This window comes from Cricetulus griseus, chromosome 2 (genome assembly GCF_003668045.3).
Source record: "Cricetulus griseus strain 17A/GY chromosome 2, alternate assembly CriGri-PICRH-1.0, whole genome shotgun sequence".
Classification (NCBI taxonomy): domain Eukaryota; kingdom Metazoa; phylum Chordata; class Mammalia; order Rodentia; family Cricetidae; genus Cricetulus; species Cricetulus griseus.
The window spans coordinates 212961657-212985275 of NC_048595.1; the positions used below are offsets into that span (position 1 = coordinate 212961657).

At 41.7% G+C, this 23619-nt stretch overlaps 1 protein-coding gene across 3 annotated transcripts in view; it reads right to left on the minus strand.

The window, feature by feature from the left end:
- Window positions 1–23374, minus strand: part of Galnt1 (polypeptide N-acetylgalactosaminyltransferase 1) — an 80230-nt gene extending 56856 nt beyond the window's left edge. For 2 of the 3 annotated variants that reach the window (XM_027400576.2, XM_035440246.1), the window contains exon 1: window positions 23242–23374. The gene's annotated coding sequence lies outside the window, so the exon portion shown is untranslated. Of the gene's footprint in view, window positions 1–22686; window positions 22732–23241 lie in introns of those variants that run through there. The other variant, XM_027400575.2, reaches the window with a different exon arrangement.
- Between the last annotated feature and the right edge of the window lie 245 nt (window positions 23375–23619).

Consider the following 23619-nt stretch of genomic DNA (forward strand, 5'->3'; position numbering starts at 1 on the left):
TGGTTCTGACTCACAACCACCTGTAACTCCAGCTTCAGAAGATCTGTACCTCTTACTTCTGGTCTCCAAAGGTAGACAAACAGACAGACAGATATGTGTGTGTGTACACACACACCTACACACACAACTATTTTCTTTAAAAAGAAAAATGACTAAATGACACACATAACAGAATACTATGCAGCAGATAAAATAAATAAAGCAGAACTATATGTGTCAATATGAATACAATGAACAAGAAGCACCGTTTTCAGTACAGTACAGCTTGCATTTAACTTTAACAAGTTAAAGTGGCACATATTGTTTATGGGCTGAAAGTATATTATAAATACAGAATGATATAGCAGATGCATATTAGTGGCTATTTCCAGGGAGGGAAAGAAGAGTTAAAAAATATTGGAACTTTTTAATATAAAGGATCTAAATTTTGGAAAACTAGCAGCTTTCCACTATGTGAATACTTTCCTATTCTTTCATGGGAATCAAACAAGTAGAAATTTTATTCCCTGTTCTGCCTTGCAGGTCAAGGTGGCTGGTAGAACAAAATCAGAATTCATTACCTGGAGCTATGGGAGTGTTTAGGAGACAGCACTGAAAGATAGGTCCTGGGACCCTGACCCCTGTAGTGACCCTATTAATTGGACATGAACACGATGGATGGAACAGAGGAACAAGAACTTTCTTGAGAAGAGAGATACAAGCTGAAGAAAGAGAAAAAGAGCAGGTACTTGGCAACACGCTGCCATATCTGGAGAGTAAGCAAAACCCACAATGCTCTCTCTACTGTCTGAAGCACCTTTCTGGAGGAAGAAGGAAAGCAGCACTCTAAATGCAGCCAAACCTAGTACTAACAGCCGCAAAGTAGTGCTAACATCTTTGTAGCAGAGACCACAACCTGCCAAACTACAACCTGCCAAAACAGAGAAACAACTGATCATGGGTGCCAGTCCCAACTGATATATTTGTAATTCCTGCACCTATGGCTTAGGGAACTTGGCAGAAGAGAGGGGCAAAAATATTGAGTCAAGAGGGCCAGTAACTCTGTTGTGATACTGTGTCTCCTAGAATGAAAGGGAAGCTACACTAATAATATTTCAACAATATGGCTATCTAAATGGGACCTGAACAATGACAGCACCAACAAACATGCTAACATGGAAGGAGAAAAATCTCATGAGGTCCCAGGTGAATTATTCATCCATAAGGATGAGGCCCCTAATTGGTTATACAATATAAGTGGTCAGCCCTGAAATCACATACATACAAGCAACACTAAACAGACTTGGCAGGTTATATTTATATATTTATGTGTGTGTTATACACACACATATATGGAGAGAGATATACAGACACACACACACACACATACACACACACACACACAGAGAGAGAGAGAGAGAGAGAGAGAGAGAGAGAGAGAGAGCACTAAACAAACAAAAAAAGAAGCCATGGATTTGAGAGGAACTAAGACGTGAACGAGGGAGGAGCTGGAGGGAAGAAAGGGAAGAAGAGTATCTTAACTGATTTTTTTTTCTTTTTTTGGTCAATTTGACACAAACAAGAATCATCTGAAAAGAGGACAGCAATTGAAAAAAAAAAAATGCTTCCAGGATCCAGATTGCTGGTAGGCAAGTTTGTAGGACATATTTTGATTAATGACTGAAGTGGGTGGGCCTGGTGGTATCACCCTTAGGAAGTGGTCCTGACTATATAAGAAAGCAAGCAGAGCAACCCAGGAGGTCCAAGCAGTAAGCAGTGTTCCTCCGTAACTTTGCTTCAGATCCTGCCTGCCTCCAGGTTCCAGCCCAGATTTCCTCAGTAACGGAATATGAACTGCTGTTAAGTTGAAATAAACCTTTTGCCCTCAAGTTGCTTTTGGTCATAGTGTCTTATCACATGGAGATCCCTAACAAAAAAATAGGGTAAAAAATTCTCTAATTTTTAATCTGAACTCTTTAATTTCGTCTTTCACAATTAAATCTTTTAAGCAAGTATAATTTTAATATATATATACATATATAAATACTATTTAAATAGTAATCCATTTCCATATATAACCTATTATAACACTAAATACTTCTTATACCAGGTGCTAAGTACAGTCAATTTTGTTTTTATCTTTAATTTCCTTCTGCTTTCTGTCTACCTGTGCCAAATACTGTAGTACCCCAACTATAAAGATTTTAACCCCGTCCCTTGGTTTTTCTGGCAATACTAGGGACCAGAACCAAACCCAGAGCTTCGAATATACCCAGTGTTGTCATTGAGCTACATATCCAGGCCTTAACACTAAGCCTTAAAATCTCCTATCATAAGCACTTACTTCTGAAGTATCTTGGCCATTCTTGACCATTTGTTTACAAACAGATTTTGAATTAACTTGTTAGTTCTACAAAGGTGAACAAGTCATGTTCTAAAATCTACATAATTTTCTAAAAAATATCAATAAATTTACACATTAATGAGGCTTAATTGGCATTTTCACAAGAAACTATTGCCCCCCCCATGATTATATCCCAAAAATGTCTTTAGGTCTGCTGTGATAACTTTTGGTTTACTTATATAACCTTTCTAAAGATTTTTGTCCTGCCTGCTATTGTTTGGATCTTAAATATTCCCATAATGGCCCACACTTCAAGTGTTGATCACAAGCCAGTTTTGCTATTTGGAAGTGGTGGAACCTTTTAAGAAGGGGGACTAGTTGAGGCAGTAGGTCACAGAGGGAGGTGTACCTTTGCAGGGGTATTGGAACTAAGGCCCCTTCCTATTTCTCTGTTTACTTCCCAGCTGTTATGAGGCTTTTCTGTATCACTTGTTCCCATCTATGCTTCCACGTGCCCCAGTCAACAGGGACAATCAACTCTGGACTAAGACCTGAAATCACCAGCCAACATAAGTCTTTGCTTTCTTAAAGTCAGCTTATCTTAATTATAGCATAGAAAGCTGGCTTAACACAATGCTAAAGATACATAATCCCTTTTAAACTATTCTGGGTTAGTAACTACATTTTTATTATATGTTGCTATTTAAAGTAACAAAACTGACTTTACCAAGTTAACACACACACACACACACACACACACACACACACACACCCTGCCCGCCCCTGCAAGACAAGGTTTCTTTGTGTAGTCTTGGCTGTCCTGGAACTGACTCTGTAGACCCGGCTAGCTTAGAACTCACAGAGATCCACCTGCCTCTGCCTTCCGAGTGCTGGGATTAAAGGCATGTGTCACCACCACCTGGCCTTACTGTAGTAATCTTATATGAAATAAATTATTACAAATCTGAAAAATTTCTCTGTAGACTCTTGAATTTCCCATGAAAGTATTCACATTGACTCTAGAGGGTGATCACTTGGTTAATTCCTTTAGCCTAGTGGCCCAGGGTCTTCAGGAGAGATGTAATGCGATGCTAGAATGAAGGGCAGTGAGGGCATTAGCTGCTTCTGACATCTAAGAGAATACTATGAACGTCTTAATATCAAGTATACTTACTGTAGGCCTTTCATAGACATCTGTGGCGGCTTGAATGGAATGGCTTCCAGAGACTCGTATAATCGAAAATTGGTCCTAAATTGATGGATTGTTTGGGAAGGATTAGGAGGGATGGTCTTACTGGAAGAGGTGTCACTGGGGGTGGGCTTTGAAATTTCAAAGGCCCATGTCATTCCCCTTCAGTTCTTTCTGCCTCTGCCTACCTTGCAGATAAGGATGCAAATTCTCAGCTATTGCATCAGCACCACGTCTGCCTGCTGGCAAGCTCCCTGCCATGATGGTCATGAACTCACCCTCTGAAACTGTAAGCTCCCAATAACCTCTTTCATCTATAAATTACATTGGTCCTCTATATATTACTTGGTGCTTTGTCACAACAGTAGAATTTCCTTTCTACCCTAAGTTTGTAATAGATGGGTTTCCTTTTAACCATAAACAATTTAATAAATTAATTTTCTGCATCTTAAAGGCAAACTGCTTGTGTGCTAGGGGACATAGCTGAGTGATAGAGCACTGCCTAGTATAAGGTCCTGGGTTCAATCTAGGTACCAAAAGCAAGGAAAACAACATTTAAACTGCTTGTAATGGATAATTACATTAGTAGTAGACTTTTAAAATGTAAAACCAAACCTGCCCACTGAAATTTTTTCAATATAAATACTTTATTATACCTTACTGAATGCAGTTTATTTAATAAATTTTAACAGCCTGATATTACAGAGGCATTTTCTCAATTGAGATTCCCTCCTCTCTGATGACTATTCCTTGTGTCAAGCTGACATGAAACTAGCTAGCACAATGACCAAGACAACTTATAAAAGTAAGCATTTAACAGGGGGCTCACTCATAGTTTCTGAGGGCTAGTCTATAATCATCATGGTGGGGAAGATAGCAGCAGTCAAGCAGGCAAGGCACTGGTGCTGTAGCTGAGAGCTTCCATCTGTATCTGCAAGTAGGAGACAGAAGAAGGGCAGAGAGAGCTCCCCCAGTGACACTCCTTCTCCAACAAGACCACACCTCCTAATCCTTTCCAAACAGCTCTCCTAACTGGAAACCAAACACTGAAACATATGAGCTTATGAGGGCCATTCTTATTCAAACCACCACAAACACACACATAAATAAGTCTTTTTTTAAAAAAAAAATTATTTATAGGCCATGGCAGCACACACCTTTAATACCACACTCAGAGGGCAGAAGTAGATGGGTCTCTGTGAGTATGAGGCCAGTCTGGTCTACACAGAGAAAGTCTGTCTTGAGAGAAAAAAAAATACATATTTTTAACATTTTATTTTATGTGCTATATCCGACATAGCATACCTATAATTCTGGAGTGCTTGATTATAGTTTTCATTGTTCTGCTAATTAAATCACTGACTTCAAGTTTTCTCTTACTTTTTAGGTTATGAATCCATGTTTCTATTTTCTAAGTCTATAATCCTACATTCTTGAAGAAAAGGTCTGGCTTGAGCATGGTGGCACATGCCTGTAATCCTAGTAGGTGGTTAGGTAGAGATAGGAGGATCAAGGGTTCAATGTCAGCCTTAGCTACAAGGGAGTTAAAGGACAGACTGAGACACATGTGACACTGTTGAGGAAAGGAGAAAGGAGGAAAAGGGAAGTCTTAGGAAAGCAGAAAGAGGAAATGAGAGGGGAAATAAAGGGGGAAAGGGAATGAACAAGGGTTTCAGCTTGATTGGTTCTTAGTCCTAATAACCTGAGACTACTTTCCACTAAATTCTTGGTTTAGGCTTTTTTTTATACCTTTCATATATAGTCCTATGAACTCTGACTCCAAATCCAGTTGGAGTGGACCTATAGCAATAATTTCTCAAGGAAAACTATTTCACTTTCTCAGTGAACACACAATAAGACAAACAACCTGTTATGGTTTGAGTCTGAAATGTCCCCCACTAGATCCTGTGTTTGAACACTTGGTCTCCAGCTTTAGAGGAGTGTGGAACCTGGGATCTGTGGCCTAGCTAGGGCGGGTCTTCAAAGTTATGTCTGTCCAAAGTGCTCTGCTTTCTGGCCAACCATCATTAAAGAACTAAGTCACATTATCCCTCTCCCATAACTCTGCCATGCCTTCCCCACTATAACAGATTGAACTGTGAGTCAAGCAATCCTCCCTCAAGTTCCTTCTGTCAGTCATGTTCTTACAGGGAAAGAAATGCAACAAAACACTCCATTACCCACCCTTCACCTCACTTCTAATCCCTGTTTCCTAGAACAGGTTTGCTATCCCTTCCTAGTTAATTCACTGATCCTTAAAGGAATTCCAGCTTTACACAAACGTTCCTGCATCTTCTCACCTTATTCAATCCAAGAATACTCTATAAGGGTTTCTCTAACCCTATAGAACATCAGCAGAGAAGCAAGGAGGACTGGCAGGCTTACTTCTCCGGAATCATGGTTTCCTCCCGAACTTTGCATGTTAGCTTAACAACGAACTTTAAAAAAATATTTCAAAAACTCACCCCAGTATTTTTTAATTTGGATTTATTAATTTTTATGTTTATGGGTATTTTGCCTGCATGTATGGCAGCATACCATGTGTGTACCTGATGTCTAAGAAGGCTAGCAAAGGTTTTCTGATCCCCTCCAACTAGTTACAGAAAGCTGTGAGCTGCCATGTGAGTGCTGGGAATGAAGCCCAGATCCTCTGGAAGGGCAACCAGTGCTATTAACCCCTGGGCCATCTCTCTAGCCCAATATTTTATAAGGTATATCTTCTTCTAAAACAATAGTTTAAACTTCACATTTGCCACCCTGACAAAAACAAAAACATCTATAAGCCCTGAGCAGTCAGCCCCCTAAGTATCCCCAAAAGACATCATCAAAAAAGCCAAAGAAAACTGGTTCATTTAACAAGTGTGTGCCAAGCACACTTCTAGGGATTTAGCACACATCAGTAAACTAGACAAAAACTAATACATTCAAAGTGCTGACACTGGATAAAAGCAGAACATTGACCAATAGAAAGTAATTCTCAAGTGGACAATAGAAAGTAAAAATCAAGTGGCCAAACAAGAAAAAGATAGCAAGTACTTGTGTTGAGATTCTAGTCTCAATGGTAGAAAGTTTGAATACTATGTATGAGTCTCTGGGTTCAAGCCCTAGAAGTGTGTGCACATGCACTCGCATGCCCCCCGCTCCCCATGCGCTCGGGTACACACACACACACACACACACACACACACACACACACACACGAAATATAAGTAATTTTCTCTTGGTGCGAAATAGAAGAGAGGGTAGCCCACAAAGATGCTACTTCTGCATGACCCCATCCACTTCAAAGAAACCAAGGCTCACCTAAATATGAATACTTGGAGATGCTGCTCAAAAAATTAAGACATTCCATATTCAAAAATTTAAAGTAAATGAAATTTTAAAATGATGATAAAATATATAATAGGATCAAAGTACTTAATATTTATTGAAATAAAGGTTAAATGAACAGAAATACCTTTCCTACTTCTAAAGGTAATTAGATTTTAATTAGGCCACTATTAGTTCCTTTGAAGGGTAACACTCATCTTGGAAGGCAACGCGTCCAATTTTCTCATTATACCTTTTATGAGGATGTGCTTATTAATTCTTTAAAAGCCAGACTTCTTTTCTCTCTGTATAGCAATAGAGTAGAAAGCTATTAAATTAAACCTTAAAGGGGGGTGGGGGAAATCCAGGGACTGGAGAAAGCTCAGCAGTTAAGTGTACTGGTTGCTTTTCCTGAGAATTTAGGTTCCATTCCCAGCACCCACACGGTGGCTCACAACCATCTGTAACTCTAGAAACAGGGAATTCAATGCTTTCTTCTGGCCTCTGGAGGCACTAGGCATGTATACGGTTCACATACATGTAGACAAAACACCCATACACAAAATAATTTTAAAAGAAAAATGGTGGAGAACAATTGAGGAAGACACTCAATGACTTCTAGCCTCCATATGACCCCCACCCTATTAAAAAAAAAAAAACCCAAACCCAAAACAGTATTCTGCAGCCTTTATTTTTAATGCTTTTCTCTTTATCTTTCAGGTTTTTCTTCTTACTCAAAATTAGACAATAAAACTAGACATCAAGCATTAATATTTTTTAATGATGACAAAGTAATAAAGGCACTTTAAGTTGTCTGTCAAACACCAAAGTAGAGGCTCTAAAGTATTTAAGGTTTACATGTAAACTTTGTAAGAAATCTTTACTAAGATCTCCTCAAACCATTAGAAACACCTTCATATAGACATAAAATAGACAAAGCTAAAGGTGAACTAAGCCAGACACAGCTGCATCTTAACACAGCACACGGAGAAAAACCACTAGCCATGCCAGGACTTAGAGTCCTTCTGAGCCCCAGGCTTGCCTGTGACAGCTGTCATCCTTCCATCACCACACCGTGAGCATTCCCTGTTCCAAAGTTTGGCTTCCCTCATTTCCTCACTTTTATAAACTCTCAGATGTGCACAGAGCAAGCTGCCTTCTAAGTATCTGTTACAGGGCTGGAAAGATAATGGCTCACTCAGAGGTTAAAAGTGTGTACTGCTGCAGGAGAGGATTAGGTTCTAGTCCCTAGCACTAAACATCAGGTGGCTCACAACTGCTTGTAAGTCCAGCTCCAGAGGATCTGATGCCTCTGGCCTCTGCTGGACCCATGCATGTATGTACATATCCCTGCCCCACAATTAAAAATAAATCTTTTTTTAGCTGGGCTTGGTACCCCACATCTTTAATTCCAACACCCAGGAGGAAGAGGCAGGGAGATTTCTGAGTCCAAGGCCAGTCTGGTCTACATAGCAAGTAAGACTGTCTCAAGAAAATAAAACATTAAAAAAAAGGAAAGAAAAATTTTAGATATTTAATTCACAAATAATTCTATAAGCCTGTTGAAAATTACAGTAAAATCTCTTACTGATATACAAAACTGGAAAAGTAAACTTTGGAAACAAAATTAACACGTTTGGTAATGGAGTAGATTTTTTCTGTGAAAACAAACCAATGATCCCTTACTTAACGGGAGATAATTGATAAAACATTAATACTAATATTTCAATGTTACAGCATACTAAAAACTCATTAAATTAAGCCACTGTAAATTCAAGCATGGTACAGTGAACAAAATCGCAAGACTGCTCAAATGTCTCTCTGACCCTCATACTATATTCCTACCCTGGATGTTGACAACCACAATTGAGGTACGGAATAAAGAGAAAGGAATGACTCATTCTCCTCACTCCCCAGTATATTTGCAAAAATACAGGACAGTTTCCTTACAGGATCAGTCTCATGAAACTGCAGTCCAAAGTTGAGAGATAAAAAAGTGACAGCTAAGAAGGAGTATTCCATAAATAATGTCCCAAGCTAGCATGTCAGCAAGTGACTGTAGTTATTCCACTGTGTTCAGGAAAGGATTCTCTGAAGCAACATACTGAGATGGGAAAAGAAAGGAGCCAGACACAGGAAGGCTTAAGTGAAGGCCTTTGAGACTGCCCAGCTCTTGGCTCACATCTAACCACTCCTGGTACCCAAATATCTCATACTTCCTTTTTTCTCTATATTCACTGTTTCGGAATATTTAATTACGTAAAGTGTGTTGCATTTGTTTAATTATGTACAGATGCGCTGCTGTTTTACCTTGCCTACCTAATGGTCTAATAAAAAGCTTGAACAGCCAATAGGGAGGAAGGAGGTATAGGTGGAAATTCCAGACAAGGAGAGTAAGTAGGAGGAATTTTTTTTTGGGGGGGGGCACTGACAGGGAAATGCCAGGGGCCAGACAGACAGACAAGGTGGAAGCAGGAAAGTAGGACATACAGAATGAAAGAAAGGTTAAAAAGCCCCAAGGATAAAACATAGATGAATAGAAACAGGTTAAATTAAGTTAAAAGAGCTAGTGGGACAAGCCTAAGTTAATGCAAAGCATTCACAGTAAGTCTCCATGTCTTTTATTTGGGAGCTGGTTGGCAGCCTGAAGAAAATGCCCACTACACTTCATATTTGTTATCTCCTCATCTGAAAGAATCTCTGTGTCAGGCAGTGGGCAGTGGTGGCACACACCTTTAATCTGAGCACTTGGGAGGCAGAGAGGCAGGCAGAGGAAACCCTGTCTTGAAAAAAAAAAAAAAAGTAGGAGTAGAAGAAAAAGAGGAGAACAATGACCTCTGCTTATCCTAATTCAGCTACAGTGCTAGAATGGCTGACATGCTGCTGGGACTCACCCTGCTATCTGCCTCGCCAAAGCAGTTTTATTTCATTAATGCCAACATGCAGCGGCATTTCTATATGTCATGTTTACTCATTTGACTGAATTCCTGGAAGGCACTTTTGAATTTGTAGTGCAGACCACAGTGCCTGGTTTAAAGCAATAAGTGCATAATCACTATCAGACAAATAACTAAGGCAAAAGAATTAAACTTTTCTCTTTTTTTTTGGGGGGGGGTGTTTCAAGACAGGGTTTCTCTGTGGCTTTGGAGGCTGTCCTGGAACTACCTCTTGTAGACCAGGCTGGCCTCGAACTCACAGAGATCCGCCTGCCTCTGCCTCCCAAGTGCTGGGATTAAAGGCGTGCGCCACCAACGCCCGGCTAAGAATTAAACTTTTCTTACCTCTAATCTTTGACAGGTTAGACTATGTCTTATTCATCTTTTCATCTGTCTACCACCAGTGATTCCAACACTGAGCTCACACATTACATATATTCCATAAATGGTTGTCAGATTACCTAAGTCATTTTCATCTGTAAAAAGTACTTTGTGCTTTTTCAAAGCTACCTAGTAAATAGCAGCATAACCAAGAATACTCCAGTTCTGTGTCACGTTAGCAGTGGAAGTAACAGATACATACATCAAGAGTCCAAATTCCACAGATCAGTATTTAAAGGAAAGAGAATCTTCTTATTAGACACCAGATTTATACTAATGACAGCCAAAAACTAAAAGTTATATTTAGCATTCCAACTGGCAACTGCACACAGTAAGTACAGTGGCAAAAGGTAATCACGTTCCTTAACTGCTGGCTCTTATTTCCAACACAATGCGCTATCTCTATGTATAGCAGCTCTGTTAGACAGAAGCTGCTCACCTTACAATCTTTCTTTACCCCATTTTTACTTGCTAACAATAGTCTGCTTACTCATACCACTGTTACAAAGACTTTTGCTTCTCTCCATTCTATGAACCTCAGTTAACTAAACAGACAGCTCTCAAGTATGCATGGCCAATGAATTCTGACCTCTCAGAACTTACCAGGAAATAAGAAACAAACCAGCACATTTATCAGCAGGGCAGCCAGTAACTATGGGGAAAACTGTTTATTTAGATGTTAGATACTGGACCCAAAATCTTTCTCTACTACTGAACTATTATAACCCTAACCCCAATGACAAAAACAAACATCAAAAATGTGTTGGAAAATTAGGAAATATCTTAGAACAAATTTCTTTAGAATTACTTATTTCATCTACTGGTAATTATGTTTACTCATGCCTTTCTAGACATTTTCTTCAGTTGTTTATCCAATGTATTCATCTGAGCCTACAATGTTGGAAGACAAGGTCCAACTTGCAATATACTGTCTATAAATTAGCACAACTAATAAAACAAAATTGAGTGTGCCAAAGTAACTATTAAGAAGGTCAACATTCACGTTTTAAAGTGATTAAACTATGAATCATACTTAATCATCCAGCTGCTTCAATTTATTTCTATCAGTAGTCACAACTAGTTTTACCTAAGTTTAAAGTGATTTGGCAGAAGAAAAAACTAATTACTGCTAAAATTAACTTAACTCAAAAAGTAGAAAAAGTCTTATTAACAGGAATGTATGCAGCAGGTGTTCAACAACATACATGCTAGCTGGCTACAGACAGCAGGGTATGTGTCACACACACAGACACCATCCACAGCTGTCAGTGAGACACCATCACCACTGTTACAAAGACCTTTGTTTCTCCCCATTCTATGAAACTCAGTTAACTAAACAGACAGCTCTCAAGTAGGCATGGCCAATAAATTCTGACCTCTCAGAACTTACAAGGAAATAAGAAACAAACCAGCACATTTATCAGCAGGGCAGACAGTAACTACCGGAAAAACTGTTTATTTAGATGTTAGATACTGGACCTAAAGTCTTTCTCTACTACTGAACTATATCCCTAACCCCTATGATAAAAACAAACGACATAAAAAATGTGTTAGAGGATTTGGAAATATCTTTGTATAAGTTTCTTTAGAATTATTTATTTCACTGGGTGGTAGTGGCACACACCTTTAATCCCAGCACTCGGGAGGCAGAGCCAGTTGGATCTCTGTGAGTTCGAGAACATTGTGGTCTACAAGAGGTAGTTCCAGGATAGACTCCAAAGCCACAGAGAAACCCTGTCTCAAAAAACAAAACAAACAAACAAAAATTACTTATTTCACCTGTTATTTTTATGCTCACTGTAGGAAACTAATAGTAATTACAGGGGGATCCCCAGAAAACTGGCTGGCTAGACTAGTCTCAATGGTGAGTTCTGGGTTCAACTGAGAGACACTTTATTTACATTTACTGGAAATGTAAAACTCCATATGCTCAGGTATACATATGTACACACATACACGCAAACACTATGCCCACAGACTTAAAGGTAGCAAAACATCTAAAGGCATATTTTAATGTTTAAATCCCAGCATACAGTAATAATCATTAACATTCAATTGTGTATAATACTACATATTTTCTATAAAAGGAGGTTCCTGTACTAAATGAATTCTAAAATTTCCTTTCGGACAGACTTTATCAGCCCATAAAATATACAGTCACACAGGGCTCCACCTTAGAAGGAATTTTGCATTAGTTTAACAATATGTTGTTGTCTTGAAGCTTTTAATAGTTTTTTCAAATAAAGAGCCTCTTTTTCATGTCATTCTAAACTCACAAATTATATAGTTAGTCCTTTTCATTTGCATTCAAATGCCAGTGACTCCATAAATATATACCTACAAAGTACCAGGCACCTTGACAATTTTGAAAACCAACAAAACTAAAGGGACCTGGTTTCCATGAGTTTCAGAATAATGACTTTCAAAGAAATACAGTTAAATTCCTTTACCTTCCAAGATCCACAAATTACTCTTTAACACTCACCAACTGACCACACCAAGTCCTTTTCTTGGGACAACTTTCAGACTCTTAATCTGTGGAGAACAATATCTTTCCTCCCTCTAACCCCAAGATTTGTGACTAAATTATAAATATTTAAACCTTAGGGCATCATACTTGGAAAACAAACAAATAAAAAAAAAAATGACTTCTCAGTCAAATATGGTGAAACAAGCCTGTAATCCCTGAACTTGTAGACTGAGGAGGATCACAAATTCAAGGCCCTCCTGTACTACAAAGTAAGACCCTGACTCTGTATTCTTTCTTCTGGCTTCTCTAGCAAAACAAATTCTCTACTACTCTGAGTAAGCATAGTCAAGCTCACTCTTTATGTTCAGATGGTCAACAACTCTGAGCACAAGGTACTGCGGTACTGGCCATGACAAGTTTCCCAATTACCCCATTCTCTTGCCCAGGGCCCTTCAGTCACACCCATCTTTCCCATTCCATATAGATCACACCCTCCCCTGCTACATGGCCTCTGTGTATACAATTCCTCTTATTGAGAATCCTCTTACTACTCTTTGCATTAAAACCTTGCAATTTTAATTTTCCTATGCTTCTAGGTAGAAGTGACTACTATCCCTACAACTGCCTTATTTCAAAGTGTATTGTCTTTCCATGAAAACACTTAAAAATAAGTGTTGCCTTTCTAACCTCTTAGGGTATCTGCAATACACAGAATAGTTGATACTAGTAAAGTATTTACCGATGACTCATGAATTCCTAGGAATTGTAAAATGAGATCTCTGGTATTTCCCAAAATTGACAGGTGTAGTGGCTTACATCAACCTGTGAGGCAAAGGAAGGCAGATCTCTTGTAAATTCAAGGCTAGTCTGGTCCACATAGCAAGTTCCAAGACAGCTAAAGCTATATAGTGAGACCCTGTCTCAAAAGCACAAAAAACAAAAGTCAAACAAACAAAACAACTCCCAGAAATGCTTACCCACTCTTCAACTTGGACAATAAACCATCAAGTACACTATGTAATTGCAAAAACAACTAGTAACTTAATTGTGCATGTAGCTCCACCAATCAATGCAAACTATTCCTTTCTATAAGTCAAAGTGAGATACACAACAACAACAAAACAAAAAAGAAATGGTAACTGCTAAAGGCACAAAAATCTAGCAAGAACTGGGCCATCTAACTTAAATAACAGTCTTCAAAACATTTCTTGGATACCCAGAACGGTCTTATCTGGTGTCTGACAGTGTTTGGACCCAAGGACAAGAAACTTAAGAAAGGTTTGTTTCAGAAGGTTGCAATCTAGCACAATGGAGTCAGTATAGTAGAGGTTAAGGTAGCCAACGGAAGCATCTGGCAGAGGTTCCATCACAGCAGGCTTCCCAGGAGGCAGAAAGATCCAATAGAGCCAGGAACAGGTTTCCACAGGCCCTCCTCTACTGCTCTGCTCCTAGCAGCTTTAAGAGAATGCTCTAGAGCCTTCCCAATAGCTCGAACTGAGAGGCCAGCAATCAGAGCAGGAGCTTGTGGAGGACCTCAGACTCAACCCATACACCATGCCTAGAGAGCTTTGCACACCCAAAACTAATTGTGTTCCAACAAGTCAAAAATGACAATGATTATAAATGATTCTTATAAAAATGTAATTACTGTGTAATTTTTAAAAGGCTACTATATTTATTTTACTTATTTATTTGAGAAGGGGTATGTGCTGTAGTATATATGTGAAGTCAGATGATAAATTGTGGTAGTCAGGTCTCTTCTTCCACCATGGGGGTTTTAGGGATCAAACTCAGGACACCGAGATTGTAGGCAAGCACCTTAACCCTGTGAGCCATCTCCCCAAGTCAATTCTTTTGTAATTTCTAAGAACTTACAAGAATTCAAAAAAATAATAAAAAAAAACAGATCATCTTAAATCAGAACTGTCCTCTCAACCCTCACTACTGCTGTTCTATATACCTTAAAAATATTAGCTGTTTCTACAAAAATACAAGAAAAACAACAGTAGAAAAGTTAAAGTGGATGTCTAATCACTGACTTAATGTTTTAAAAAGAATTGGGCCAGTAAGAGAGCTCAGTAAGTAAAGGCACCTACCTCCAAGTCTGATGACCTGAGTTCAGTCCGATATCCCAAGGACACACATGATAGAAGAATAGAATCAACTCCTGAAAGTTGTCTTCAGAATGCCACATGTGTACTGTGGCATGTATGCAAACACACATGCACAAAATAAAAATTTAAAAGTAATTAAATTTTGTTTTCAAGGGAAGCAGCTGGGCCAGGCAGTGGTGACAGATACCTTTAATCCCAGCACTCAGGATACAGAGGCAGGAAGATCTCTGTGAGTTTGAGGCCAGGCTGTCCACAAAGCTACACAGAGAAACACTGTCTTGAACGCCCCCCCTCCAAAACAAATTTTAAAAAGAGAAGCAGCTAATACCAGGCAACAGTAGTCAAAATATAGTCCCTACAGACTTTGAAGATTCCCCCACGGAAGGCCTCACCCTCCCTGGGGAGGAGAAAGGGGATGGGAGAGAGAGCTGGTGGGCAGGGGAGGAGGGGAGGGAGTGAGAACTTGGATTGACAGGTAAAACAAGCTTGTTTCTAAATTAAATTTTAAAAAGAGGAAAAAAAATATAGTCCCTAGACAACAACCTGGTATCTAGTCCATTAGAAGACTTGGAGTAAGCACTCAGAAAAAGATACACAAGTCAAACAACTTTTAAGATAGGAATTATATACAGCAGATTTCTTTTTCTTGCAATTCATATTTTATATGAACTAAAAAAATTACCCCATGGGAAGTGAGAATGTCTAATACTAACTCTTCTAGGGATATATTTTTCTGGCAGTAAAATAGATACATAAAAATGGGGATATTACACATAAACATGAGAAGGCTAGGTTTTGTTATTTGTTCATCTGGTAGGCTGGAGAAGATCACATTTAAAAAATTAGAAAGAGGTGGCAGGCAGGCTGTGAGCTTCAGTCCAAGAAGAGCAGCAGCACAAATAGGAAGTTTCGGTGATTTCGTTTTTTTGCTTCATATACCCCATATCTGAAGTAGATGATGCCAACAAGCTGGAAATGAAAACAGGCATGAACAAGGCCCCAATGGAAGGAAGCCTACTTGAGTTATCTAGAGGACTAAGAGACATCCCAGCAACTCGGTGTTTTAAGAAGAAATTACACCAAAACACCTAGAAGAACTGAGGTGACAAGGTTAGACTTCACACATTCACATGTTGTAACCAGACCTAAGTCCTAGTCACCAGCACAACATGCCAGCATCAAGGTAGGCAGCTGTGATAAAAACATCCTGACCAAACAACTTAACAAAGGGTCTACTTTGTCTTATAGTTCCATAGTGTGGTGGGGAGCAAGCACATGACAAGAGGCAGAGAAGCCATGGTGTCAAGAAGCAGAAGGCTGGCTGGTCACAATGCACCCACACTCAAGATCCAGAGAATGAATAGGAAGCAGAACTAGGCTATAAAGTCTCAAGGCCTACCCCCAGTGACCCACTTTCTCCAGAGACTCCACTTGCTAAAAGTTCCCTAACTTTCCCAAACAGTGTCGATAGCTAGGGACCAAAAGTTCAAACACATGAACCTCTGTGGGCCATTTCATACTCAAAAAACAACAGAAGCCAAAGCTTTTATCCACACCAGCTTGTAACAAGGCACCATTCCTTGCACACCACCTTAGCTGTCCTACACGAAAAACTAGAGAGCTTGGGTCAAGGGTGGTCAAATGGTGTGTGTGTGTGCGTGCGTGCGTGCGTGCGTGCGTGCGTGTGTGCGTGCATGCGTGCGTGTGTGTGTGTGTGTGTCCTGTACTTTTGATTCGTCTTTTGTTTTTTGGTGTTTTTGTTTTTTGGTTTTTTTTGGTTGCTTTTTGTTTTTCATGACAGGGTTTCCTCTATGTAACAGCCCTAGCTGTCCTGGAACTGACTTTGTAGACCACACTGGTCTTGAACTAACAGAGATCTACCTGCCTCTGCCTCCCGAGTGCTGAGATTAAATACCTAAGCCACCATGCCCAGACTTCTGATTCCTCTTAGTGATAACAAGGTAACAACCAAAGTTCCTCCCTCATTTCTTCTGCTGAAGTGATACCCCTCCAAACTCCAATGAAAACAGAAAGCTTAAAAAAGAACTAGAATATCAGAAAACACGAAAATATCCAGATTCTAACCACACACACACACACACACACACACACCAGTCCAAAAGATGGGGAGTTCAAAAAGATGGGGAGTTCAAAATTAAAGAACACCAACAGTGCTAAAATTATCAGTTGTACAATAGCCCTGACAGAAATGCTTCAACAATTACAAGGATTCTAAACAAGTATTTAAAAGGAAAAAAAAAAAAAAAAAGCCTAAGCAAATAAGTTGCAAATAAAGACCCAAACGGAAATCTAAAAAGCTGAAAAAATATCAAAAATCTAGGTGGCTGGCCGGGCGTTGGTGGCGCACACCTTTAATCCCAGCACTCGGGAGGCAGAGGCAGGCGGATCTCTGTGAGTTTGAGGCCAGCCTGGTCTCAGAGCGAGTGCCAGGATAGGCTCCAAAGCTACACAGAGAAACCCTGCCTCAAAAAAAAAACAAAATAAAAATAAAAATAAAAATAAAAATAAAAAACTAGGTGGCTGCCTTCAGGGACAGAGGAAACACACAGGAAGCCAGAGTAACACAAAGTATCCAACCAGAACAACAGAAAGACTGAAGAGCAACTGGCAAATCAGATACTCTTCAACTGTAACAAAAGAGCTATTGCTCAAGTTGTCAGTCTTAGAAGGGGGACAGAAAAATTAGGCTAAAAATACACTCAAAAAATAGTGGTGAAAATTTCCTAAATTTGGCAAAAGACTTTAAATAAAGCTAAATAAATAGTAAGTGAACCCTAAACAGGATAAATCCAAAGAAATCCATACCAAAAGGAACAAGCATCAGAAAATATAGAAACAAAAGAAGAATGAAAGAAAAGAAGCCATAACTAACTACAGATGAAAAGTGACTTGAATGGGAGCAAATGTTTTACCTGAAACCACAAGGCCCAGAAGGAAAGCAGTGCTTTTAAAGGACTGGGAGGAAAAGTTAGTAGTATAAAAACCTCTACCCAAAGAAAGCTGAAAGGGAATCATATTGTTATACAAAGGAAAAGGAAGGAATTTTTCACAAATCTATTTTAAAACAATGACAAAAGTTCTGATCCAAGCAGGGTGGTGCTCACCAATAATCCAGCACCCTGGACACAGAACCAAGAGGATGGTCAAGGTCAGCTTGGTCTTCATAGTGATTTCTAGGCCAGACCAAGCTCCAGAGTGAGACTTAGTCTCCTAGCTCCTATCCTATCCTACTCTAACCCTGAAAAGAAAAGTTCTTAAGAAGGAAAAGAATTACACCCCAAAACAGTATAGATCAAGGTGAGAAAAAAAGCTTAAATGTTCAAGCAATCCACAAGTCTGAAAAAGAAAAACCAGGGAGCAAAAGACAAGTAGCAGGTGTATGCCCTAATATAGCAATAATTATATTACATATAAATTGCCTAAATACATCAATCAAAAGGGAGCCTGGCTGAATAGATTTTACAACATGATGTAACTATATACTGTTTACTGGAAAATTACTTCAAATATTCAAAGTGACTAAGACAAACATTAAAAACAGTACAAGTTGGGCATGATGATGTATGCCTGTAATCTAAATACTTAGGAAGTAGAGGCAGAAGGTTCAGGAATTCAAGACTATCCTTCACTACTAGAGACCAGCCTGGGCTACCTATGCTGTAGTTTACAAGATGGGAATAATTGGATAAAGGACACAAGGGACCTTCCAGAATTGTTCCTTAGAACTACATGTGCACCTACAGTAATCATGCAATAGAAATCTAATTTAGCTGGGCAGTAGTGGAGCATGTCTTTAATCTCCAGCACTCAGGAGAATGAGGCAGGAGTTCTGTGAGTTCAAAGCCAGCCTGGTCTACAGACTGAGTTCCAGAACAACCGGGCTACAAGGAGAAAAATCCATCTTATAAAAAACAAAAGGAGGTTTTATTAGGTGGTTGGAGAGACGGCTTTTCAATTAAGAATACTGGCTGCTCTTCCAGAGGACCTAGGTTTGCTATCTAGCACCCAAATGGCATCTCACAAACATCTGTAACTCCAGGTCTAGGGAATTTATGCCTTCTGGCCTCTGTGAGCACCCGGCACCCAAGTAGAGCAAAGACTTACATACAGGCAAAACATACATACACATAAAATAATAAACTAAAATTTAAGAGTTCAATTAAAAAGTCACTCACTGTTCTAAAGTGTTCCAAATGTGAACACTTCAGAGCTCAGTTAACCCTTTATCAATCAACCCTTCATTCTGGACATAGAATACACACAGGCACAAATAACAAATGCTATGCCTGCCCTTGAGCACACTTAAGTAGAACTCACAGCATAAAACAACAGCGAAGGACTTCATAAAGGACAGGCAATGTGATCCACTCCTTGAGCAAGCAGCAGCAAGCACTTTCACAAGCAGAGACAGCAAGAGGGTGATCTTGGAAGAAAGGAAACCATATAAAGGTACAAAGCCAGAAATAAGCATCATGCCTTTGGAGTGTGAGTGTTGACAGAAAATAAGATGGATAAGGCAATCTGGGAGTAATTGGGGAGGACACCCAGAAGCCAAATACAATTCAACGGCCACTCAAAGACGCTTTCCCTACCAACCTAGTCAACCAAAAACAATGATTCTCCCTCCTGCTCCTCATCCCTTACACCACCCTGGCTCTCCACCATCCTCTACAGCACTAGCTGCCAGCAAGCTATGGTCGGTCAGTAAGTCCAGACACATCTGTATCATTTAATGCTGCCCTATTCTCTAGTTAGCTTTAGTCTACTTTGGGGTCTGTCATACATTAACCCCTCAATAAATGTTAACTGAATAAATGAGCATGCAGTGAGTATCTATCTACTTCTACTCTATACAGCGGTTGCATTCCTTTCCTCTATTTTACCCAAGTATAAGAAGTGTCTGTAGTACATAAATGAGTGTCGAAACAATGTTATTATCTCTGTTGTGGTGCTGGATGATTCTATCTGGTCTGTGGAAGTTATCCATAAACAAACAAACAACAAAAGCCTGAGTACAGTGGTCCATGCCTCTAGTCCCAGCATTCTTGGGCAGAGGCAAGAGGAATACTTGAGTCCAAGAGATAGAAACTGCCCAAGCAACAAACCTGTCTCAAGAAAACAAAACACAGGGAAAAAAAAAAAAAAAAAAAGCCAGCATTCCTCCAGGCCAAACTTATGAAAAAAATAAGGCAGGTTTCAGAAAAATGTCATATACCAAAGACTAGGAGACATGCTACTTAAATATAATGCAGTATCTTAGACTAGATTCTGGAGCAAAGGGGGATATTAGCAGAAAATTAAAGCTAAATCCAAATTCAGCTTTTTAAAAATCTCCTTATGCAGGGCTAGAGAGATGGCTCAGCAGTTAGGAGCACTGGCTTCTCTTTCAGAGTACTTGGGTTCCATTTCTAGCACCAAATGGTAACTCCAGTCCCTGGGAAGCTAACAACTTCTGTTGTCTACCAGCAATGCACGCACTAGGTGCACAGACATACATACAAGCAAAACACCCATTCACATGAATACAAATAAGTCTTTAAAACACATATAATAGGCACTAACATATGATTAAAAATGAATTTATTAATATAACTTCATGTTACTAAAGAGAGATGGGCAGACCTACTGGCCATATAAAACCTACACTTGGTGGGCTAATCTAAGAGTATTACCAAGTTGGAGGTCAATGAAATATACTGTATCAACAAGGGAGCATTATAGTGAGACCTTGTAGCAACACACACACACACACACACACACACACACACACTCAAGCACATAGATGCAAGCCTGAACTCGAGAATCCTTCCTTTGGAAAGGTGAGGCTGGAAGACTTCTGTGAGCCAGAGACCAGCCTAGGTCAGAGCTAGAGACCCTGTCTCAACACAAAAAACAAAAACAGAGTAGGAAGGGAAGGTTGGTAAATCATGCCAGGAGCAAAACTCCATCCAGCCTCACCTTTCCAAAGGAAGGGTTCTGGAGTGCAGGCTTGCATCTGTGGGCTTGAGAGAGAGAGAGAGAGAGAGAGAGAGAGAGAGAGAGAGAGAGAGAGAGAGAGAGAGAGAGAGAGAGAGAGAGAGAGAGTATGTGTGTGTGTGTGTGTTGCTACAAGGTCTCACTATGACGTTCCCAGAAGAAAAACTACAAATACCTTCATTATAACTGCCTATTGATCTCACCAGATTCCCTCAGTGCTTGAGTGACAACCAGTCTTACCCATTCAAGAGGCTCATTCATTTATTCGGCACACAGTTACTGGGTACTTATCAAGGACTGTAAAGACTATAGGAACACATGGCTATGGACAAAAGCTATGACAATCTGGGCTTTCATTAAGTTTATAAACTCCATTGAGGAAGTCACTTAAATGCCTGCACAAATGATGAGCACTCCCACAAGTTGTACAGTCTGCTGCTTAAAACAAGTGGAGCTGAGAAGAGCATTGACTGCTCTTCCAGACAATCCTGGTTCAATTTCCAGCACCCACATGGCAGCTCACTACTGTCTGTAACTCCAATTCCAAGGGATCTGAACCCCAATTCTGGTACCAACGTGGTGCACAGACATATGTGCAGACAAAATATCCATACACATTTAAAAATAATAAAATGGCACCAAACAAAACAAGAAACATTCTCTAAAACCAGCTATCATTGACTTTTGAGTAATGGAGTCTCAGGTTTCAAACCACACACAACCTGAAATCCTGTAAAAGCAAATACTAATTCAGTCGATGTGGATGGGTGTCTGAAATAGTTCTTTCAGACTCCCCAGGTAATGAAGATATTTCTAGTCCATGAACCACATTTGAAAGAAATATCAAGGCTCTGAGGTACCATGGAAAGATCTTCAAACTACCTTGTAAAATGCAAGCTTCATAAAGGCAAGTACACTTTGTCTTTTATTCACCACAGTATTCCCAAGACTAACACTTAACACACACGGCGCTCAATAAGTATTTACCAGATAAATAAATTGTAGCACACTTGGCTTTTTAATCCGTGAAATGTGCCTACTGAGTGAGGAGCTGAACTTTCTGAATTTAAGTAACCACATGTGGTCAATGGTTACCACCAAGTACGATCCTAAGGAAAGAGCACAAAGTCTAGGTCTGACTCTCAACTCTGCAGCTTGGCTTATGACCTGAAAACTTTAACTTCTTGGGACCTGGTCTTCATCTATGAATAATGAGGGCAAGATCTCCTACTTTCTAGAGTTCTTGGTACGATCATAAAGAAACATGCTACTTGCTATTAAGCACAAAGTGAGGTTTAGGTGACATTAGCTGTCCTCCAATAATCCAAGATCACAAAGACTATACTGCCTTTTGCCAGCACGTACCAGAAATGCCAAGCGAGTTTGGTTTCAGTGGCTTTGAAATAAGGCCAAGGTCATAAATTTGGTGGGGGGGGGGGGTCGGAGGGGGTCCTCTAGGCAAGGCTGACTAGGTAAGAGGCAGTGACGATGCAAGTCATCCCGATTCCTGGTCAGTCTCTCACGGCACCGTGCTGCGGGTGAGTGGCCTCTGGTTCATTCATTCCCACTGCCCGAAGCCCGCTACTTCCCAGGCACAGACCTCGGCCCCGGCCTGTGCGTCCTCCCGCGTCGCTCCGGACCCGCAGGGGTCCGCCCGGGACCACGGCAGCAAGTCCCACACGGCCGAAGCCAGGAGCCATGTTTAGCCCTACCTCTGTCAATAAAACAAACTTCCGTCTTCTGAGGAAAAAACGGTTTCTAACTCAATGTCAAACTAGGACGCCAACTCGCAGCTGTGCGCGGCCGCCCGGCAGAGGGAGACGCCGCGCGCCGGGCGGCCCGGGAGTCCCCGCCGCCGGACCCCGCGCCCCGGCCGCGAGACCACAAAGGGCCGAGGACGCGTCGGGGCCTCCGCCTCGCCCCGCTCCCGCGCCACCGGCCGGCCTGCCGCGCACTCCCTCACTCACCTCGGCCCGCGCGGCGGCGGGCGCTCCTCAGGCCGGCGCGGGCGGTGGCGGCGCGCTCCCGCGGGCCGCAGCGCGGGCGCTCCTCTCGGGCCGCCGTCCGCCGCGCCGCCTCCTCGGCCTCTGCCGGCGGCGCCCCCGCGGGCGGGCGGGCCCGGCACGAGCTCCGCCTCCGCCGCGCCCCCCCCCCCAGCCTCGGCGCCGGGCCTCGCGGGCTCGGCGCGCTAGTTCCCGCGAGCCTCATGCAGCCGCGGCCGGCGCTCGCCCGGCGTCTCCGTCAGCGCGGGCGCGCGCGCAAGGCCGGCCGCCCGCCCGCCCGCCCGCCCCGGGCGCAGTCCTCGCAGGCCGGTGCGGCTGCGCGGGGAGGCGGGGGGGGGGCCCGCGCTCACCGGATGCTCGACCCCTCCCCTGTGGCAGGCGCCCCTCGGCCGCCGCCGGCTGCGCCCCTGGCCCCGGCCGCGGTTGGTTCCGGCGGGCCGTCGCTTCCTGTCCCGCCCGCCCCGAGGCGCGGAATCGGGGTGTCGGGACGAGGGGCCTCGGGCAGGAGAGGTTGCCCACCTGTGTCCGGACAAAGACGGCGGCGTCAAGTCGAGCCTCGGGGAGCCGGCCGGCCGGTAGCGGGCGGCAGAAATCGAAGGCGCCGTCGCTGCGTTCAGGCCCGGGGCTCCGCAGAAGGCCACGCCTGATGCGGAGCCACCTGTGGCGGGATGAGTGGTTCGGTCGAGCCCGGCACCGGCGACTGGATGCACGACCGAGGGTGGGCGGTGAGGGGAGGCCACCGGCCCGCACCGCCGGAAGAGGCCGCCGGACCTCGGGGGACCAGAAAAAAAAAAAAATACCGCCCCCCCCCGCCCCTTCCCTGCAGAATAGGGGCAGCTTGCTGATGCCTTCCATCCGTTTCCCTGGTGAAGCAGACCTCACTACTCATTTTCAGAA